Source organism: Myotis yumanensis, unplaced genomic scaffold, assembly GCF_028538775.1.
Source record: "Myotis yumanensis isolate MYYU_CA2020_CCGP unplaced genomic scaffold, mMyoYum1.0.hap1 SCAF_1, whole genome shotgun sequence".
Classification (NCBI taxonomy): Eukaryota; Metazoa; Chordata; class Mammalia; order Chiroptera; family Vespertilionidae; genus Myotis; species Myotis yumanensis.
Window position 1 is genome coordinate 94,744,214 of NW_027223752.1, and position 16,532 is coordinate 94,760,745.

Here is a 16,532-nt window from a genome sequence, read left to right on the forward strand (position 1 = left end):
CTCTCATTACACACATTCACAAAAAGGGAAAGAAAAACAAGCTGGCCCAGAATATAACCATTAATGATAGTCTACCAACTAAGTAATTATTTTCCACCTAAATGTTAGCAACATACTAGGAATGTAACTAGAAGAAAAGCCTCTTGAAGTGCTACTGACTCAGGACTTCCCAAAATCACTTAGTTCATGTCACAGTTACTTCAAAATGTCCACATTGCCAGCTATTAAATGTATCTGCACTAATAAAAGAGAAACATGCAAATTGGTGTCACTCTGCTACACCCACCAGCCAATCAGGATGAGTATGCAAATTAACCCAACAAAGATGTCGATTAATTTACATATGCAGGCACGGAGCGAAGACTGAAGATGACTGAAAATTGAAGACAACTGAAGACTGAAGAGGCTTGGCTTCTCCACTGCAGCCGGAGTGGAGAAGCCAAGCCTCACTGTGGCCAGAGCGGAGAAGCCAAGCCTCCCCAGTGCACGAATTTCCCTCCCCAGTGCACGAATTTTCATGCATCAGGCCTCTAGTATATATATATATAATTAAAAAATGGCATTGCTGTTCTGAACTATGTTGCCCCATTTAGTTGTCCAATCTCTTATTACAGTGGGTTATGTGATCTTAGCATTCTAAGCTTCTGTTTGGAAATGGAAAAATATTTGTATTAGCTCAAGTAGGTTCAGACAAACTAAAAGACTTTATGTTTCTCCACACTGGCAAGTCTTCACCTATTTATTTGACTGATTGATTGATCAGGAACGGTCACTTCAAATACATTTTTAATCTCCTTTGAAGCATTAAGTTTGATATTCTTCACCCTGGGAAGCCTCCTATGATGGGATTTTCACTAATAACAGTTCTCATCTGTCAGACTATTACTACCTATCCATCCGATGATCTATTTGCCTGTATCTTTAATTCTTCTGGGACTTTGTTCTTCAGACAGTTTAGAGGAAAAGGCATCTGTAAGGATCTACATCTATTGTGATTTATGATTGTATTTTCCAGGTATTTGTGACCATATGCTTCTGAGGTATCTGAAAAACTGTTTGCATCTAAAATATATTCTTTGGTATTCCTCCAATTTACTTTCTTAAAAATAAACTGGAGGAATACCCGAGGATGGAGGAGGCAGGTCTCTGTGTCTGGGACATGCCCCTTCTCCCAAGATTCTGGAAGAAAACATAAGAACCTATAGGAATAAGACATGGACATTTTATTAGATCATATGTTTGCCTCATTGCACTCCTTTCTTCTCCTGTTTAATTAAAACTGGCTAGATAATTGAAGGACTTGTAAAATCTAGCCTTCATCCTTTTCATGGTGGGCCCCTATGAGAAAAGTGAAAATCATTTTATTCAAACTCAGTGGTTTTATATTCTTGATTTTGTAATTCTTCTACCAAAGGCTTCATTCTCTGAACCCAACTAAGAGTGAGATAGGACAGAGAGAAAGCTGTGCGTTCCTTCCTAGTCACTGATAAAAACTTCCTGCTGTTAAGTCTACTAGGCTTATCCTACGGCTATTTGTCAGTAGGTAAGTGTTCACTGTTGCTTTGGTTAAGGTGACTCTTCAATTGTTCATTTTTATGAACCCTTAAGTTATGAATTGTTCATTTCATGGTTTGTTTTTTTCCATAATAATAACAATGCCTTTTACTGAACTTCTGGCTTATGTTAGTATTATTTACAGTAAAATTATCATCACAGCTCTCCAAGAAAAGTATTATTTTGAGGATGAGAACACAGAGCATCAGAGAAGTTGTTCAATGTAACACAGCTAGTAAGTTGCACAGCCAGAGCATAAACTTGGGTCTGTCCAACTTCAAGGCCTCTGTAGCTAACTAATCACCCAACATCATCCTTTCCTTGTGTACTTTATGTACTCCTCTCTTCACTTGCTCTTTCATCATGTATTTTGATTCATTCTACAAGTACCTTTCTGGAGAAATGGTTTTGTAGTAGATAGAAAAGGGGCTCATATCCTTAAACCTGACAACGGAGTCCTCTACTAGCAGCTCCAAAGACAAGAGTTCAGTCAGCATGTGGCTTGCAGACACATAAAAAACATCCAGGTCAATTCCTAGAGCTTTGTCGAGCAGTTCTCAACACTGGGATCTCTCTGAGTCTGGAAGTAATGAGTAGAAGCATTGCTAGGCTCAGTCCAATTTGGCTCCAAAAACATCCTCAGCGTAGCTAGCTTAGGAAGCATTAAGGTTCGTTTTAATTACTTTCAATCACTTGTAAGTAATTACTAGGAGTAGAAAACTGTGCTAGGTACTTTGGAGACAGACCCAGTTACTTCCCTCAAGGGTGTTCATAATGTAATAAGAGAGAGAATATATTTAATTAGTACACATGTAGGACTGGTAAACAGAGGTTATGGGTATAAGGCAGGGGTGGGCAAACTTTTTGACTCGAGGGCCACAATGGGTTCTTAAACTGGACCGGAACAAAAGCATGGATGGAGTGTTTGTGTGAAGTAATATAAATTCAAAGTAAACATCATTACATAAAAGGGTACGGTCTTTTTATTTTTTTAGTTTTATTCATTTCAAACCGGCCGGATCCGGCCCGTGGGCTGTAGTTTGCCCACGGCTGGATAAGGTCATGTAGTGGCCACGGTGTCCACCCAGTAACGCCATTATGAAGCCTTAAGTTATGAATTGTATTTGGGAGGGTCCTTCGTTGTAATATTAGACCGTATCTGATGCTCCTGCTCTAAAACACATCACTTGAGTTAGCCCGTGTGGGTTCTTGGAAGCAATCTTCGAGTCTATGGTAATGAAACCAGAGAGGAGTGGAAAGAAGTTGAAGGAAATAAAGCTAAGCTTCAACATTCAATAACAAAACAATATTTCTTCTTAACACTCAAACAACGAACAAATAAAAAAGGAAAAGGCCAACTTGAGAGGAACTGGAAGAATAGATGGCAATACAGTTATTCCCATTAACCCTCAGCTCTAAGGTTTTAAAAGTGCTTTACAAAATATTATGCCTCACAATAGCTTTATGCGTGAGGCAAGTGTGATTGTCGCCATGTAGAGGTGGGGAAAAGAAGGAACAGAGGTTTGCTGCTTTTATGCCAAGTGAGGCCAAATATTTTGTGGAGTATTTGAAATGAGACTTGAAAATAGAGAAGGAAAGAGAGAGAAGGCTGGAAGAATTTGTAATTGAGGGGCATAATTTCACACCACATAAGTGTCTAGAAAACGTTAATATAGTGAATCTTCATTTCCAGTGAAGTGGAATGAAAGCCTTGAATTGCTTCATGCACCACATCGGGTAAATAGCAATTTCAGTTTCAGAAAATCCTCTACTCACAGTAGAGTTGTTCAGTGAAAATGGTCATGATGAGGATTTCACACATAATTGTCCGAAATATATTCATAGTTGTGTGTGTGTATATGTATGTGTGTATATATATATATATACACACATACACACACAAAATATATCTATACAGACTTTCTCAGTTGAAATATAAATATTTATGGGCATTGGGTGTACTCTTAAAAACTGTTATTTGTTCACACATTTCTTTTCCTTCCCCTCCTTGACTTTTTATATACTGCTTTTCTGTGGTCTCTTTCATTTTGGAACTTCCTTTAAGGGATTCTACCCAGGGAAGACAGATGCAACAGCTTAGTAAAAATAAATACTGCAGTTCTAGTTTCTTATTTATATAAAAAAAAAACATAAATACATATTGATTTACTTTATGTAAAGACTTTAAATCTCAACATTCCCAGTGAGAAAGGCAGTTCCCATGGGTTTTGGTATATATATATTTTAAATTTAACTAACTGGGGTGACATTGGTTAATAAAGTTACACAGGTTTTCAGTATATAATTCTATAATACATCACCTGTACATTGTATTGTGTGCTTACCACCCCAAGTTCCTCCTTTATCTTCTTCTATCTCCCTCACCCCTTCTTCCCTCTGGCAATCACCATACTCTTGTTTGTGTCCATGAGTCTTTTTTATCTTTGCTTAATCCCGTCACCCTTCTCACCCAGCCCCAGGTTTTTATATTTTTCAGCAGAGTGTTTGAAGTCAAAATATTTAGAAAGTTAGCTTGTCTATCAATAAATTTCTGACAAGACTAGGAATAAAATCTATGATCTTAACACCAAGTTAGGACTTTTCAAGCAGTTAGTGCTAATGAATATACTACGCGGCTCTTGTTTTAATTAACTAGCACCGTAATTCTTGTTCCATAAAAGATTTGACGTAACAATGATGCTTTCATTGTTAAACTAGTTTCAAAGTATTAATCACAATTAACCCTTTTTGAGGAGCAAGTCAATCTCTTTATAATATATTAAAATTATTAAAGCTGCTTACATCTGATTTTTTACTATATTTTAAAGTTACAATGTACTACTTAAGGAATTATAGTTAAATATAGCTGTAAGCCTTTCTCAACTGGTTTAGGGGGATAATTAAACCCTAATGCTCTAAGGCAGCCATTGCGTGTAACAAATTAACTTTTCTCCTGAGCGTCTAGAATGGCACTGCTTATATACTATCTTGGGAAAATTGATAAAATAGTCAAGTAATTTTCTGTATACTGTAGCTCAGATGAGGAATCTTGGTTGAGAATGCTAAAGTTCTTTGCATCACTACCCTCTTTTAACAATCTCTTCTCCCTGGCAAAAAAAATTAACAAATAAGCCTTTGGGAAAATCTATTTTATTGGAAAGCATAACAGTGCTTACATATCAACATTGTAGTTACAATGTACTAAGGCAGGGAGAGGTTTTATTTATTTACTAGAGGCCTGGTGGGGTCCCTCGGCCTGGCCTATGGGGATCGGGCCGAAACCAGCTCTCTGACATCCCCCGAGGAGTCCAGGATTGTGAGAGGGCAGTTCTCGAGTGATGCACCCCTGAATTGGGCTCCCTCCTCTCTGGCTCCAGGTGTGTCACCTGAGAACCACAGCTGCCAACTCACCGCAGCTCGGCAGCTCCTGTGTTGTGGTCATAATGCATCATAGCTACTGGTCAGAGCATCTGCCCCCTGGTGGTCATTGCGCGTCATAGCTACCAGTCGGATGGTCAAACGGTCGGATGGTCACTTAGGCTTTTATATAAATAGATTTATTTATTTATTTATTTATTTATTTATTGTTAATCCTCACCCAAGGATATTTTCTCCATTGATCTATTAGAGAGAGTGGAGGACAGAGAAACATCGATGTGAGAGAGACACATTGATTGGTTGCCTCTCACACCAACAGGTATGTGCCCTTGGCTGGAATCGAACCCATGACCCTTCAGTCAACAGGCCAATGCTCCAACCTGTGAGCCAAACTGACTAGGGCAGGAAAAGGTCTCATTAATGACAGGGAACTCTATTAGACAATAGCAGCCAGGCCAATATTCTAATTATCTCTATGTAAGGTCCCTACAGAAATATAAAGGATGTAAAAGAAATGTAGTTAATTTTGAGATGGTCTATCCTGCTCTCTCACAATAATACTGTCTTCTTTAATTATCATTTTCAACACACACAGTATATATTTTTATTTTTTTAAATATTTTTTTATTGATTTCAGAGAGAAAGGGGGCGGGGGGAGAGAGATAGAAACATCAGTGATGAGAGAGAATCATTGATCGGCTGCTGCCTCCTGCACGCCCCCTACTGGGGATCGAGCCTGCAACCTGGGCATGTGCCCTTGACTGGAATCGAATCCGAGACCATTCAATCCACAGGCTGATGCTCTATCCACTGAGCCAAACCGGCTAGGGCCACACACAGTATTTAATGTCTTTCAATAAACAAGCATAATTGATATTTAAGTAATAGAAAATCAAAAGCCAAGAAAGATGTTACTATAATTGATCTCATGAGCTATGATGTCCTTAGGTTAAAAAGAAAACCAACTTACCAATAAAAACAACAAAGATTAGAGAGTACAATAATTTCATATTATACATATTCACTCTAGTATTTATTCATATTTCTCATGAGTTTTGATTAATTCATTATTGGATAGCAAAACTTCAACTATACTCTATTAGTAACAGAAATACTTTTAGTGAGTAAATACTCTATGCTGCCTTTAGTATCTTCTTCCAAATTACTCGTTTCTTGGGCTGTGTGGATTTGGTGCTAGAAATGCTGATCAAAATGGCTAAAAGCAAAAAATTACACATACATTCTTCCAGTGGGTGAATTACTTCTTGGAAGTTCTGACTGAATTTTGGATTCTGGGTTTATTTGTTTTAAACAAACAACAGTACATGTCAGTTCAAACAGAAGCTGGTTTAGATAATGGAACACGAAAGGGAAGCAGAAGCATGTTCATCTCTCCCGGAAACAGGCTTTGCAAGTCCATGGAATGTGTTAGCCAGCCTAGCGCCTCTTTCCGTTAATCCCAAATTAACATGCACAGGTGACCCTTGAACAAGAGGGTTTGCACGGTGCAGGTCCACACCTATGTACGGATTATTAAAAGCTAAATACAGTCAGTCTTTCCTATCCGTGGGTTTGCATTTGTGGATTTAACCAACCACAGGTGGAAAACAGTATCTTTTACATTCCCAGTCGTGGATTGAAGACTGTTTTTGGTCTGAGGTTGGTTGAACACATAGAGGCCAAGATCTGATTACAGAGTCAAAAGTTATTCGCAGATTTTTAGATTTTTGACTGAACAATGGGGGAGGTGCCCCAACGACTCCTTATTCAAGGGTCACCTGTAGTTTTAGGTGAATATCATTATAGAGAGAAGCCACAGGTTTCAACGGGTATCATATAAATGTAAGAGGAATAGCATTAACAAATTTATACATTTTATGTAATGACATGGTAAGTAATTAATGGTTTGTTCATTTACCTTGAAATACAGAACCATAATTTTTCTTGGATAAAGCACAATGATCATTCTCTCTTAGTATAAGATATAAGAAATTTTTCAATGAAATAATCTCATTACTAATCCAGTGTGTCACATTATTAATTTCTGATATAAAGCTCAATGTCAACTATATCTAATTATGTAGCAGGGAATCTAGTGTTAGTATGTACTCTAAGTACAAATGAAAGGAAAACATTTTTTGTTTTGCCTACATTTCCAAATGATGTGACATAAAATATTACTTATGGCATCTAGTACAATGATTTAGGTAATAATGCCACTAGTTAAAGCTATGACATGGATGTAATACATAGTTTCAGCTAGCTTATCAGACACAAATCTTCAGGAAAATAGGCTTTATTGGTTCAGATACTTGCCTGCTTGCTTTACAGAACACTTTGTTAAGTGAAAGGAAGAATAATGTCTCCAATTGAAAAACAGAGGGAGTTTGGGGCTGGCAGAATGCAATTGCCCAAGTTAGAGTGAACCAAATTGATCTGAAATCATTTAGATAACAATGTGATGGGCAGCGGACAGCATTTGTTATGAAGACAGATTATGCCAGGCAAATCTGATTTCTTCGGTCTTATAAAATTACTCAACAAGTTTGTGGATAAAGAAAACTCCATGGACAAACAATATATCTAAATGTTTATAAAAGCTTTTGATGTGGGTCTGTATGAGATTAAGATAATTGAAATGCTGGGAAGATGTTGTCTGGATAGCAATGCAATGGTGTGGTTATCAGATTTAAAACAGAGTAATCATAAAAAATGGATCATGATATCTAATTGGCAAAAAAACATAAAAGAGCCAGCGTCTTTATAGATCAATATTGTAAGCAAGTATGAAAATTATTTAATACACAAAAATTAGTTTATTCTTTCTTTAGGAAGTAACATATCATAAATAAAAATTAGTTCAAAATACTCTATTACTTGTCCAAAATGAACTATTACTTTATTTTGGCCTCTACTGATATTTACAAAATTTGAATTTGTGGTGTCTGCCAAAAGTATTAAAATAGATAATCATAGGTTTGATAGGTTTCCAAAACACAGTAAAATTCAATGAAAATATGTTTGTGAAGAAATTCCTTTATAGATTTTTAAGAGCTGAGAGATTATTTAAAAGAAAATAGCTGTTGTAATGGTAATAACTCTGAGAGAACAACTAATTATAAATAAGAATATGGAAGGAAAAAGGAATACAGTGCAATGTGTTTTAAAGTCTTATTGTCAAGTGGAAAAAATGCTTTCAATATATATGCACATGGGTTACACTAAAATATTTAACAATATCTATACATGGTTATTAACCAGTCAGAACTGATATTGTCATAGAGCTAGAGCAGGTGCTAAAGACCTCTTGTTATGCTGGGCGTTAACTCTTCAGCTGATGGGTGATGGGGAGGGGTGGTGGTTTGGAGAGGCTGGAGTGACAGGGAATTAAGGGGAGAACATTTTGGAAAGGTAGTGGCTAGTTGTTAATTGAGATGGAAGCATTTAAATATTTAAAACATAAAAATAAATAATATTTACATTTAAAATACTTAAATATTTAAAATATTTTAGTATTTAAAATATTAAAATACTTTAAATATTAAAAACTGATAAAGCTTTTCTGGTGGGTACCAGCTTTATAATAGCCAAAGGATCTATGAAAAATAACAAACTGGTTGAAAATTTGAATAAGTTAAATTATAAAAAGTGGAATATACCAGTAATTTCAATAAACCACCTACAAGATGTTAAACTTCATTAGTAATTAAATAAGTATAAGTTTATTTTAATAGAACAATAATTTTTATTTAATTAAGCAATAAGTATTGTTTTTTAAGTTTTTATTAAAGTATAATCAGCATATAATAGTATATTAATTTCAGGTGTACAACATAGCGATTTGACATTTATACACTTTACAACATAATCACCACACTAAGTTTAGTAACCATCATTGTGCAAAGTTATTACAATATCATTGACAATATTTCTGTACTGCATACTACATCACAGTGACTTATTTATTTTATAACTTATTCCCCTTCACCTTTTTCAGCCATCCTCCATTCTCCTTCCCTGTGGCAACTATCAGTTTGTTCTCTGTTTCTATGACTGTTTTTGTTTGGTCATTTTTTTTTTTAAATTCCACATATAAGTGAAATCATATAGTATTTGTCTGACTTATTTCACTTAGCATAATACACTCAAGGCCCATCCACATTGTTGCAAATGGAAATATTTTATTATTTTTTTATTGCTGAGTAATATTATAATGTACTGGTATATATATTTTTTATTTTAATCACATATCAGATATATCACTTGCAAATATCTTTGCCTATTTATAAGTTATATTTTTGTTTTGTTGATAGTTTTATTCACTGTGCTTTTTAGTTTGATGTAATCCATTTGTTTATTTTTGCTTTTGTTTCCCTTGCCCGAGGTGTTATAGCCAAAAAGATACTGCTAAGACCAATGTCAAAGAGTTTACTACCTATGTTCTCTTCTAGGAACTTTATGGTTCAGTTCTTACTTTTAAGTTTTTAATTTATTTTGAGTTTATTTTTGTATATTGTATAAGAAAGTGGTCCAGTTCCATTTTTTTTTGCATGTATCTGTTCAGTTTTCCCAACACCACTTATTAAAGAGATTGTCATTTCTCTATTGCATATTCTTGCCTTCTTTGTCATAGATTAATTAATTAACCACATAAGTGAGGGTTTATTTCTGGGCTCTGTATTCTGTTCCATTGATCTATGTGTCTGTTTTTATGCCAATACCATGCTATTTTGATCATTACAGCTTTGTAGTATAGTTTGAAACAAGGAAATGTGATACCTCCAACTTTGTTCTTCTTTCTCAAGATTGCTTTGGCTATTTGGGGTCTTTTGTAGCTCCACATAAATTTTAGGATTATTTGTTCTAGTTTTGAGAAGAATGCTATTGATATTTTAATAGGGCAATATTTTTTTCTTATAAGTCACAGAATATAGTTAAGGGAAAGTGCCATTCTTAAGCCTGCTGATAGAAGTATGAACAGATACAACCTTTCTAAAGGACAGTTTCTCAATATTAATTTAAAAAAAAAAACCATTTAAAATGTTAGGTAAATGGTTCTTGTAGTGTTAGGCTAACTTAGATGGATCAGTTTTCTCAGTGAAAATAACTAAAATATCTGGATTTAAAATATATTCTTAAAGCATAAAAAGACATGAAAAGATAGTATAGAATTACCAGTCTCAAGGCAAAGGAGAAATGTGGAAGCTGTTCTGCCTTGAGGGAATTGGTGGCAAATTTGTGAAAAAATTAGAATCTTTATTTTGATGGACTTTCAGTGCAAGGGAAACAAGAAGCAAGACCCAGGACCTGTACATGATGGGGAGTCTAACAGGAGACCCTTCCCCCTGAGACACTGGGACTCCAGAGCCCGTGAGTATTTACCGCTTGTATTCAAATTGCTGGGTCAGTGAACCTCAAGCCTTGAACTTGGGTTAAAATATTTCTGGATTGACCGTGCCTCCAGGTACTTGGCAAACACAAATATAAGGCTACTCTTAAGTAAGATACCTCCATCATAAGCTTAAATAACTTCCAAAATAATTTTTAAAGTATAATGTGCAGCATATTCATGATGATAATCAGGTACAAACACAAAAAAAACTAGATTAAATGAGCAAGAATCAGCATATACAACAAACAACAAAAATAGACTCATGCAGAGTTTAAATATTGAAATTATGGGGCATGGACTATACAACAAGACTATTACACAATTATGCTGACTATGTTTGAAGGCACAAAAGACCAGCATGATGATACCTAGTGAGAACAGGAAACCACAAAAAGTAACATAGCAAATTTGACTTTGGAAAAGAACCAAATAGAATTTTATTGCGATTTTAAATATTTTCATTTTATTTTAAATAACATTTATTTTAAAAATTTAATAAATATATTTATATTTTGTAAATAAAAATAAGTTTTACAAGTAAAATTTATAAATAAAAACTTAAAACCCAGCAGGATTTTAAGTGTAGCTTCGACATACCTTAAAACTCAGCGAACCTGAAGATACAGCAAGAGAAATGAGCCAGAATGCAGCGTGGAGAGGGGGAAAAAGGGAAACATATATGAGAAGGTAAAAGACACAGAAGATATAGAGGGAATGTTCAACATAGGTCTAGCCAGAGTTCTAGAAGGAGGAGAGAATGAGGTGAGCAGTTATTTGGAGAGTTTAATTGCAGAGTAATTTCCAAAATGACAGAAGACTCCGGACGCTCATTTATAGAACTCTTATCAACCTGAAAGCATGATAAATTAAAAGAAAACTATACCTACACACACTGAAGCAAACCATTTAAAAACCAAAGACAAGGAATAAATATGCATTAAAAGCAGCCAGATAAAAAGATAAATTACTTTAAAACGAGCAACAAAAATACCAATATGCTGACAGCTGACTTCTCCCTAATAAGAATGGGAGGCAGAAGACAGTGCAATGTTATTTTAAATGTGCTGAAAGAAAATAATTACCAACCTAAAATTCTACAGGTAGATAATAAAGATATCTCAGACACACTGCAGCTAAGATATTTAGTCCCTAACAAATTTCCTAGTGAAGGAAATTTCAAAGCATGTATTTCAGGCAGGAGGAAAATGATTCCACATGGAAAGTCTGAGGTACAAGAAAGAATTAGCAGCTAAGAAAGTGGGAAACATGTGGGCAAATCTAATGAATATTAACTATATAAAATAATAATAATGTCTTACGGATTTTTAAAAATACAAAATAAAAAACACAACAATAATAGCACATGTGAAGAGAGAGTAAACGCAGTTAAAGTGTTCTAACTTTTAAAGTATTATGTTAAAACACTTTGATAAATTAGAAATGTGTGGCCCAGCCAGTGTGGCTCAATGGTTGAGCATCGACCTCTGAACCATGAGGTTGGGGCTCAGTCCCCAGTGAGGGGCATGCATGGGGCAACCAATGGATAATTCTCTCTCATCATTGACGTTTCTATCTTTCTCTCCCTCTCCCTTCCTCTCTCTCAAATTAATAAAAAGAAACAAAAATTATAAATGTGTGATATAATTTTAAAATTAATAAAAGGATTCAAACAAAAGGTATAATTTTAAACTGGTAAAGAGAGGGAATTTGATAAATGAAAATTGGAAATCTATCTAAAAGATAAAGAAGAACAAGAGATGTAACATTAGACAAATGGAAAACACTTTTGAAGATGGCAGATTTAATTAGAAATATAGTAGAATTATGTAAATGTAAAAGGATTAAGTGCTCCAGTTTAAAGATTGTATATCTGGTTAAAAAATCCAACTACTGTTGCCCTAGCCAGTTTGGCTCAGTGGATAGAGCATTGGCCTGCGGACTGAAGGGTCCTGGGTTCGATTCTGGTCAAAGGCACATGCCCCGGTTGCATGCTTGGACCTCAATAGGGGACAGCTGATCAATAATTCTCTCTCATCATTGATGTTTCTCTCTCTCTCTCTCTTCCTCTCTGAAATCAATAAACACATATTTAAAAAAAATCCAACTACTGTTAATAGGAGACACATTTAAACACAATGATAAAGAAACATTGAAATCAGAAGGAAAATATATACCTTCCAAACACCAACCAAAAGATAGGTGATGTCTCTAGAGGAAAACAGACAAAACAGACTTTAAGTCAGAAAGTATTTCTACAGACTAGAAGCCCGGTGCATGAAATTCGTGCACTCGGGGCATCCCTCAGCCCGGCCTGTGCCCTCTCGCAGTCTGGGAGCGGGCCTAAGCCAGCAGGCAGACATCCCCCGAGGGGTCCTTAGTGCTGCCGCGGAGGTGAGAGAGGCTCCTGCAACTGCCACTGTGCTCACCAGCCATGAACCCGGCTTCTGGCTGACAGGCACTCCCGCTGTGGGAACACACTGACCACCAGAGGGAAGCTCCTGTGTTGAGCATCTGCCCCCTGGTGGTCAGTGCGCATCATAGCGACCAGTCGTTCTGCTGTTCAGTTGATTTGGATATTAGCCTTTTATTATACAGGATAAGAGGGATACTTTATACTGATGAGACATTCAGCTAACCAAACAGATATTGCTTTTAATTCATATGCCTATGAGCAAAAATTGAGAGAATACCAAGTGAAATAAAATAATGTGGGAAGGGACATATACATATACTAGAGGCTCAGTGCGCAAATTCATGCACAGGTGGGGTCTGGCCAGCCCGGCCCCAATTGGGGCAGATTGGGGCCGGGCCTGTCAGGAGGAGGAGACGGCTGGAGGTTGGCTGGCTGGTCCTCCCCAATCGGCCTGATCAGGGCCTGGCCAGCTGGGGGGAGGGGCTGTGGGCGATTGGCTGACGGGCCCCACCCCCAATTGGGGTGAGGGCAATTGAGGGTGGGGCCAGCCATGAGGAGGGGCTGTGGGTGGTGGGCCAGTTGGCCCCACCCCCAAATGGGGGGGTCTAATCGGGGGTTAGTGGCTGGGGAGGGGTCGTGGGAGGTTGGCCGGCCAGCCCCACCCCAGCCAGCCCTGCCCTGGATCAGGTTGGAGGGGCGATCTGGGGTGGGGTCAGGTGGGGGAAAGGGCTGCAGGAAGTTGGCTGGCCGGCTCCACCCCTATTGGGGTGGGAGGGTGATCAGAGGCGGGGTTGGCCAGGAGGAAGGCTGTGGGGTGTTGGCGGCCACCCCGCCCTCGATTGGGGTGGGAGAGTCCGATCAGGGGTGGGGTGGTCTGGGGGGGGAGGGTCCGCGGGAGGTTGGCCAGCTGGCCCCATCCCCTGATTGGGCTGGTTCACTGGCTGCAGTGGGCGTCATAGCGACCAGTCCTTCCGGTTGTTGACTTTTTATATATATAGACTAGAGGCCTGGTGCACAAAATTTGTGCATGAGGGGGGATGTCCCTCAGCTGGCCTGCACTCTCTCCAATCTTGGACCCCTCGGAAATGTCTGACTGCCGGTTTAGGCCCAATCCCAATCGGGCCTAAACCGGCAGTCAGACATCCATCCCTCTTGCCATCCAGGACTGCTGGCTTCTAACTGCTCGCCTGTCTGCCTGCCTGATCACCCCTAACCCCTCTGCCTGCCTGCCTGATGCCCCTAACTTGCCCCCCTGCCAGCCTGATCACCCCTAACTTGCTACCTTGCCAGCCTGATCACCCCTAACTGCCTCTGCCTCAGCCCCCAGCCTAAGCCACAGTCTGGCCTCCCTCTGCGGGAGGTGACCTGGTGGATCAGGGGAAGGCACCGCCCCCATTACCCCGCTGCTGCTGCCACTGCCAGCCTGAGCCTGGGCCCTTCACAGCTGGCTGAGCCTGGGCCCTTTGCAGCCAACCACGGCTGCCTGAGCCTCGGCCCTCGCAGCTGCTGCAGCTTTGTCAAGAAGGATGTCCAGAAGGTCGTCTGGAAGACGTCTGCTCTAATTAACATATTACCCTTTTATTAGTATAGATAATACTTGGTATGTACAAAACTGCAAAATACACATTCTTTTCAAGCATATTAATGGAATTTATTTATTAAATCTAAATATACAGATACAGATAAAGATTGATAAGGCTTTTTTTCCCCCTCCAACCCAGATAGATTACCTTCATTTTTATTCTAGAATGTTTTTTGAAACACACATACACATTATTCTGTATAGTAAAAAGGTGGTTACATGGTCAGTTTCTACCCGTATACATTTATAAGCAACATCAAGTACATATATACCAATACTGAGCACTAGTGTGACCCAGTGCTAGAGAGAATATTAGTTTAGCTCAATCACTTTAATTCTCATTCTGTGATGCAGGCATTGTTATGCCTAATTTATAGATAAATAACTGAGACTCAGTGAGATTAAGAACATTTTCTAAGATCACCTCTTTAGTAAATGACAGCGCTAGAATTCAAATCTACTCTTTCTATGAGCAATGGACCGGCTTCAGAAAATACTTAATCCTTTGAGACTGGAAGTGAGGAGAATTTTTTAGAAGAACCTCTATAAAATTAGGAAGATGCTGTCCTTGTGCAGCACTGACAAAGGTTTAAGTGTCTGCTGTATAGGATAGTTATATATTCAGCCAAAGAAGTGGCTAAATAGATTGATGAGGGAGAGTTATCTTAGAAAACTGAGATGATACTAGTGATTTGAAATGTGAGAATAGCTGAGGATAAAGAACTGTCATGTACCCAGCATAACAGAAAATAAATGCTTCTCCATTAAGGTATCTTATGCCATTGAAAATCCTTTTCCTCTAGCTCAAGTTCGCTCCTTTCCAATTACTTATAGTTTCTGAAGTGAATCCCGATTTCAACAGGCAGTCTGTCATGACCAAGTGAAAGTCAAGTGGTAAGTTCTCTCTACTTACCAGTTTTTAGAATGTCTAAGTTATCTATTTACTCCCTAACAAGGGAGAAAAACACGCATAGAGATAATATAATTACATTCTTCATCAGCAATTTATTTAAATCCATTCAATACGTAAATAATTAGGACTATATCATCTTCTATTAACTATTTTAATATTCTCCTGGCTGAACTCCCTGCCTCAAGTCTCATCCCTCGCTCCCAACCTTCTCCACATCTTCACCGCAGCCCCAGAACTTTAGTCTGACACAGCCATTAGAGTTCTTTCCGAAGCAAAGATGTGGTTATGTAATTTAAACGCTTTAGAAAAATCAGTGGCTTTCAGTGAATAATACCCATGCTCCATTTTAGTGTGAGTATATAATTAATGCTCTTTGCAATTCAGCCCCAACTTATCTTCCCAGCCCAGCTCCTCCACTTCCTATCATATCCCCTTACCGTGAGAAACCACAGACCCACACCCTATGTATGGGGAATGCTATGCTGTTGTGCCTATGAGATAAGAAAGTGGGGCCAGGGAGGTTAAGTAACCTGCCCGTCCACGTCTACAGCAAGTAAACGGCAGAGCCAGGATTCAGGCTGAGCCTGACTCCAAATCAAAGGCTTCAGCCAGTTAAACTACATTGTCTTCTTTTATATGTTTCATGAATCTTGTTTTAACCCTGTGAAACAAAATTAATTTTGAGCATATTAAATGTTATGCATAATCAATGCTGTCTTCTTATATCATAATTGTATAAAATATGTCAGTCACATAAATTATTCTGTTATTTTGTAAAATTTACAGTTGCCATTAATGTCAATAGTTTTCTTTTACCTCAGACACATAAATAATAACAATATCTTCCACTCATTTAGGGCTCATGATGTGCCATGCATTATGCTAGGCATTTTTTATACCAAATATTTAATGATCAAAATACTCTTTGAGGTAAGTATTACTATTTCAATTTTGTGACGTGGAAACTGGCTACAGAAGGCTAAGCAAGTTGCTTAAGATTAAACAGCCAGGCGGTCTCACTTTACAGCCTGTGCCCTTGACCACCACCCTATGCCATCTCCCTTTGAAACTTCTAGATTGAACTTCTCCATAAACAACCTGGACCCTACCTTCTATGCCCAGTGCCTGAAATTCCTTGTGTTGCACACATATAACCTCATCTTGCAAGTCTTGTCTTTACACCCAAGTCACTAACAACTTTCTGCTCCCATTCACCTAGTTTCATGGATACCGAACACCCTAAGAGAATAGAAAGTCTGGTTCTGAGCTGGGGTTCATTTTCCCTGTAGAGAATGGTTTC